Below are 6,000 nucleotides of genomic sequence, written 5' to 3'. Positions count from 1 at the left end.
AGTTTTTTCCCCCATCTCTCCATCTCTGTGAATGGATTTGTCTCCCTTATTCTGTGTTTAAGGGGTGTCAGTTTTTCAATACAGACCACAATTAAATGAAATTCTGTTTAAATGCATGTTTTTTGGCGTGTTAACACCAGGTAGTGTTTTGCTTTTCACTTGCTCAAGTCATATAAAAAATTCCTCAAGTAAAAGCTGAACGTTAGCTATTAAAGGGGTCCACCAGACATTGTATTTGTTCATTTATCTTTTATTTTTGTACCTTCATATTAGTGTGCAGTGAATATTTACAGGAAGTGTCAGTCATTGTGAGGTCACCAGGGAAGCGTATAATTGTTTTCATCATCAGCAGGGACCATTCCTGAACGGTCTCACTGACAAAATTCAGTTCGTGTGAATCCTTCTGAGAGGCGTTAGAGGATGCATCATCGGTACATTGTCCAATCATTTAAGCTGTTTCCAGCTTTGCTCGCCTGAATTTTTCAAAGATGAAAAAGGAGAGTTTTGGCAGCCTGTGTTGGAATAGACAAGTGTGCCGAGCATGATAAAAGTAGCGAGTGAGACCGTGGGTCACCTTGAGGAGTCGGGTGCGACGTCGGAGCTCGGCGAGTCACTTTTTACAGACGCTGTTGTGGGAACAAAAGGCAGAAGACCAATTAAAACTGAAACGCTCCAAGGGCGATTGACACGTCGCGCAATTCCAGCCGGACTCTTCCCTCCCCGCCTGATATGGTTTGGTCTAAAACTCTGCAACTCCATTAAAGCACCTTAAAGTTCTTTCCCCCCTTTATACCAGTGTATTAGAGTGAAATAGGTCAGGGAGAGTTCAGATGTAAATGTAGCTTTGGAGAACTTTTCTCCCTTTTCCCCCCGGTAGAGTTAAAAAGCAGCAGTTCTTTGAAATGCTTATGCTCCTCCAGGACAGTACGGTGTTTTGTTAGGGCTCAGTTAATATTGCACAAGCGTACGCGTGCACAAAGCTGGGAACTGTAAACCTCTACCCTCTGTACACATAGAGGACAGCTGTGTGTGCGTGTGTGTATGTGTGTGTCAAAGCAAAGCAGTGCTTCCTAAGAAATGCACTGCAAGGTTACCAAATGTGGTGGAATGAACAGGCATTACATTATTCATTGGCTCAGAAGGTGCCCTTATCCCAGGCAATTTATGACGCTTAAATTATTACGTCTTGCGTCTGTTGTAACCCATTCATCTGAACTTTTACTGTACCTTGCTTAAGGATGTGGCAGCAGCAGACTCCCACCTGGATTTCAGCTCTTGCTGAGTCTCAGGTCCAGAGGTAATATCTTCAAACCCTACTCCACGTGGGTCCACAGTAGTGATTGGTGGGGAAAAAACAGTTGCAGTGTTGTCACATTTCTTGAGCCAGTGCACTTGCTGCGTGTACAAGTCAAACGGTGGCATATCTACTAGAGTATTTTGTCACTGTTTCATTGTAATGCTAATGTGCTCCATGCTTGCAGGTTCTTAGCTTGTGTAAATATTACCTTGGCCTTCACTGAGACTTTCCCTAAGCACTAGAAGAGATTGACAATATGAATAATTAGAAGTGTATGAATTAAAATAAAAACAAAAAAGTTCACAGCAGTAGCATCACACCAATAAATAATAATAATAATAATAATAATAATAATAATAACAAAACACTCTGAAAACAGTATTTCATTCTTATAAACCAGCACACAGATTTTTTATAAAGCTACCAGTGTGAAGCTTTTGCATGAATTATCTCCATTTGGCATGTGTTGTGTTAGTCAGTCATGCCACTCCAACAGAAGCCCCCAATGATATCACCCCTCTCTATTACACCAGTGCACCAAGCATGCCTCTGTCTGAAGTTCTTCCAGCAAGCCTTCAGGGCTCAGGTAATAATGACAACAGTTTTATAATAAGACCATCTGGGACGAAATGGCTGTGACGCTGTCAGGACACTTGATGCATGATAAGTGTAAACTGAGAAGTGTGAAAGAATCCAGACTAGTTCTCAAAGTGTGTGCGTCTCTCTCTCTCTCTCTCTCTCTCTCTCTCTCTCCCCCTCCCTCTCTCTCCCTCTCTCTCACACATTCTCTCTCTTCCCTGAGGAGTCAACCTGTTGTTGTATTCTACAAGATAATTTTGTGCAGTCCATCAGCGGCACAGGCGCTTGTCGTGTTTATCATTTGGCAGCCAGGGAAGTGAGAGGGAAGTGTGATTCATACAGAGAGAGAGAGATTACAGAACTATGTTGTGCAACTTCAGTACTGGAGTGAGAGCGCAGCGTTAATGCCTGCACTGTTTGAGAACTAATTCTGTTGTCAGCATGTCCAACCGTGGAATATTTGTATTTATATCAACAATTTTTTTCCATATTGGTAATTCCAAAACTCACAAATACAATGGCCTGGTAAGACAGAAAATTGGCTGCTTCACATAAAATAATCCATCTACACACTAGGTTTAGAAATGTTCCCAACAGGTACACCCAGCACTTTCAAGTGACAAAATGTGTAATGAGAGTTGAACAAAATCCATTTTTTAAGCCTCTTGAGAATTGGCTTCTGTATTAGCTGTTGCTATGGGCTTTATACCGTTTGGGGCTGTGAGCCAAGGCAATCATTAAACAAGTTCTGCATTTTAAACAGGATCAGGGGATGCTTTTTTTCTCTCTTTTTGGTGAGTACATATATGCATATAAACACCCACCACACACAGCAGTATCACTCCTGTGCAGATTGAGACTGTCTGGAACAATCACAATCAGATTTAATTTCATCCTGTTATTTACATACACATAACAGAAGAGATGACTGAGAGTTCAGAGCAGGCTTTTTAGACCCATTTCTGTCTCGGGATTCTAAAACATGGTGCAAGCTAGGGAAGTACATCGATATCCAGTGAAGAGAAAATGTTACAGTTTTTGTGCCATACTTTCAGGTAGTTTGTGCTATACGGAGTATTCATTTTTTTTTAAGACAATACGGTTTTATTAAGATTTAAAGGAGTGAGTATATTTTATGAAAATACCATATTTACACATGGGCAGTGTAGTATAATGGGCAAGGAGCTGGTCTTATAAACTAAAGGTCACAGGTTCAATTCCCAGGTAGGACACTGCCGTTGTACCCTTGAGCAATGTACATAACCTGCATTGCTTGAGTATCCAGCTGTATAAATGGATGCAAAGTAAATGCTATGTAAATGTTGTGTAAGTCGCTCGGCATGAATAGTATAGCCTGTTTACATGGTAACACAGAAGCCTTAACACTGTGATTATGTGCATTGGAAACTACATGTTATTGCCACTAGTCCATAAAAAAAGATTCTTTTTGCTATTGAAGAACATGACCTTGTAGTAAATAAGCTTGTCATGTACCAGTTCATATGTACAGTGTAAGGTAGAAATCTTATGAATGAATTTGTATGAGGAGTAACATAAAACTACACAATGAACTGAGAAAGAAGTGGTTTAATGCGCTTAGATGTACAGTACATTACTAGAAACAGCAAAAATAAATATAATTTGAATGAAGACATGCTTTGTGTCATTGTCATTTCATTCCAGGTGAAACTGAGGCAAATTAACTTCACTAGGATTTGAAATGAATCACCCAGGGGAAATAAGAAGGAGATTACCTGCTGTAGAAATTAGCTGCTGTGCTTCATCTCAGGCACATGATGTAAATATGTCATGTTATTAGAAATAAGAAATAAGATGTACAGATATGTACACGATATGTTGGAGCAACATATCGTGCTGCACATACATAGCCGGAGAGAATAATAAAGGAACGACAATATTATTAATTAGCTGTGAGTGAATTCATCAAGACTTGGGACATTTTTTTAATATGAACATTATTACCAAAAGCCCTTGGAAATTTTTTTTAGTTTTAACCTGCCTGCTCAATGTGAATGGAGCACATACAAAAAAACAACTTTCCTTGTTATCTTTCTGTTTTCATGACAGATCTTTCATGAATGTGTTGAACAAGCTACCGTCAGCTGATCATAGACACACAGCTAGGCTGTTGCTAATTTCATGGTGCATTATTTTAGTTAATGTCAGATTGCTGAATAGGTAAGTAGCCTTGTTTGTTCTGTAGCTTGATTTTGCAAGGTAGATAGCTTTTAATTTAGAAATAGCTCAGTGAAAGTAAACATTTAAAAAATATATATAATAATAATAAAATATGATCAAGTTCAAATGGAGACATCTATGGTCCACTGGCCTGCAGTAAAGTCATTATGAATGATTGGATTGAAGCAATTGAGACACTTAAAAAAACCAGGTTAAAATGTAAAACTTTTTTCTCTTTTCATTTTGGATCGGTCCCAATGCAAGAAATCTATGGAAAGGAGCTTGTTCAAAAATTAATTAATTAATTTAAATTAAAAAAATGAAGTTCTGTCAAATTCCAATCCTGGTATTTGGCCCTCAATGCCAGCAACATTCAAGGGATTGATATTTGCCATGGCAGGGCAACTGTTTGCATGGTCTTGGGGGTTTGGGTTGCTCCTACTGTACATTTGAAGTTATTTCAGAATAATTGAGAACAGAAGGATTTTTACAAACGAGGCTTTGGAGGAATGCCACCCACAACTCTTTTTGAAATGTATTCAAGAAGAGACAAAGTAGCCACTGTATACAAAAATGGAAGATCTGACAGAGAACTCTATGTTTCTGAAACATATGGGAAGGATTGTTTAGCTTGGCTCCTCTTGTCCAAGTTGAAGTAGCTGTCTCAGACTGGTTGACTAGAGGGTTTAGTTTCAGTAAATATTTGGCAATAAAATAATTGTCCAAGTTAAACAAAATATTAGAAGCATGGCAAAATGTATGGAGATAGAAGCTTTAGTGTAAGATCACCTCTAAATGGAAAACAATTAATGTAAAAATGTTAATATACGAAATAGTCTGGTCCTAAATATGAAACAAACAGAAGAATATGGTCTATGCTGTTATTACACTATATCCATGCAGATGTTGCTTAAACATTAATTATTGTTTGGCCAGTTACTATACATACATGTCCAAAGCTTTGTGTGACCTGAGAAGCAAACACAGCTTATTAGATTGATAGATAGAGATAGCAGAGTGAGGTCATATGTTACTTACCATGACTTTTGAGAACTGCATCTGAGTCAATGATTGGTCCAGCTTCACCCATAATGCAATTCATGATCCCTCACTACCAGCACTAAACAGAAGCAGTTTTATATAGATAGTTGGCTGACTCTCAGCAAATACACACATTTCTCAATCTTAGTCACAAGATAGCATCTCTCATTCAGGGAATGCTGACTGTATAATCAGATGAGACCCAGTGAGAGGGGGATGGGTACCTGGGCAGCAAAATAGAGGGATGGGGGAGGAACAGAGGATATTTGATTGTATTTCTCATTCCATATTTGAAAATCATGTGAGTGCTTGGATAATATAGATGTCTGGGTTTTAGGCACACAAGAATTACTAAATCCTTATAATAATAATAATAATAATAATAATAATAATAATAATTTTTATTATTATTATTATTATTATCCATCCATCCATCCATTATCTATACCCGCTTATCCTGAGCATGGTCGCGGGGGGTGCTGGAGCCTATCCCAGAATACATTGGGCGAGAGGCTGGAATACACCCTGGACAGGCCACCGATCTATTGCAGGGCACACCATTCACTCACACACTCATACCTATGGGCAATTTAGAGTCTCCAATCAGCCTACCTGCATGTCTTTGGACTGTGGGAGGAAACCGGAGTATCCAGAGGAAACCCACGCAGACACGGGGAGAACATGCAAACTCCACACAGAAAGACCCCAAACCGAGATTTGAACCCACAACCTTCTTGCTGTGAGGTGACAGTGCTACCCACTGCACCACCATGCTGCCCTTATTATTATTATTGTTATTGTTATTATGACTATTAGAAGAAGAAGAAGAAGAAGAAGAAGACAAAGAAGAAGAAATTGATTCTTGAAAGGATCACACTGAGACT

The 6,000-nt window shown here is 39.0% G+C and overlaps 1 long non-coding RNA gene across 1 annotated transcript; it reads right to left on the bottom strand.

Annotated features, from left to right (window-relative positions):
- Positions 1-234: 234 nt before the first annotated feature.
- On the bottom strand, positions 235-5,573 carry LOC118234154. The gene is made up of 2 exons (XR_004766629.1): positions 1,228-5,573; positions 235-626 (listed from the first exon to the last, which is right to left on the bottom strand). It is a non-coding gene; the product is annotated as an uncharacterized LOC118234154 (long non-coding RNA).
- Positions 5,574-6,000: the final 427 nt, after the last annotated feature.

This window comes from Anguilla anguilla, chromosome 8 (assembly GCF_013347855.1).
Source record: "Anguilla anguilla isolate fAngAng1 chromosome 8, fAngAng1.pri, whole genome shotgun sequence".
NCBI classification, from domain to species: Eukaryota; Metazoa; Chordata; class Actinopteri; order Anguilliformes; family Anguillidae; genus Anguilla; species Anguilla anguilla.
Note: the sequence above shows the minus strand (reverse complement) of the source record. Positions and strands in the feature narration are given on the sequence as shown.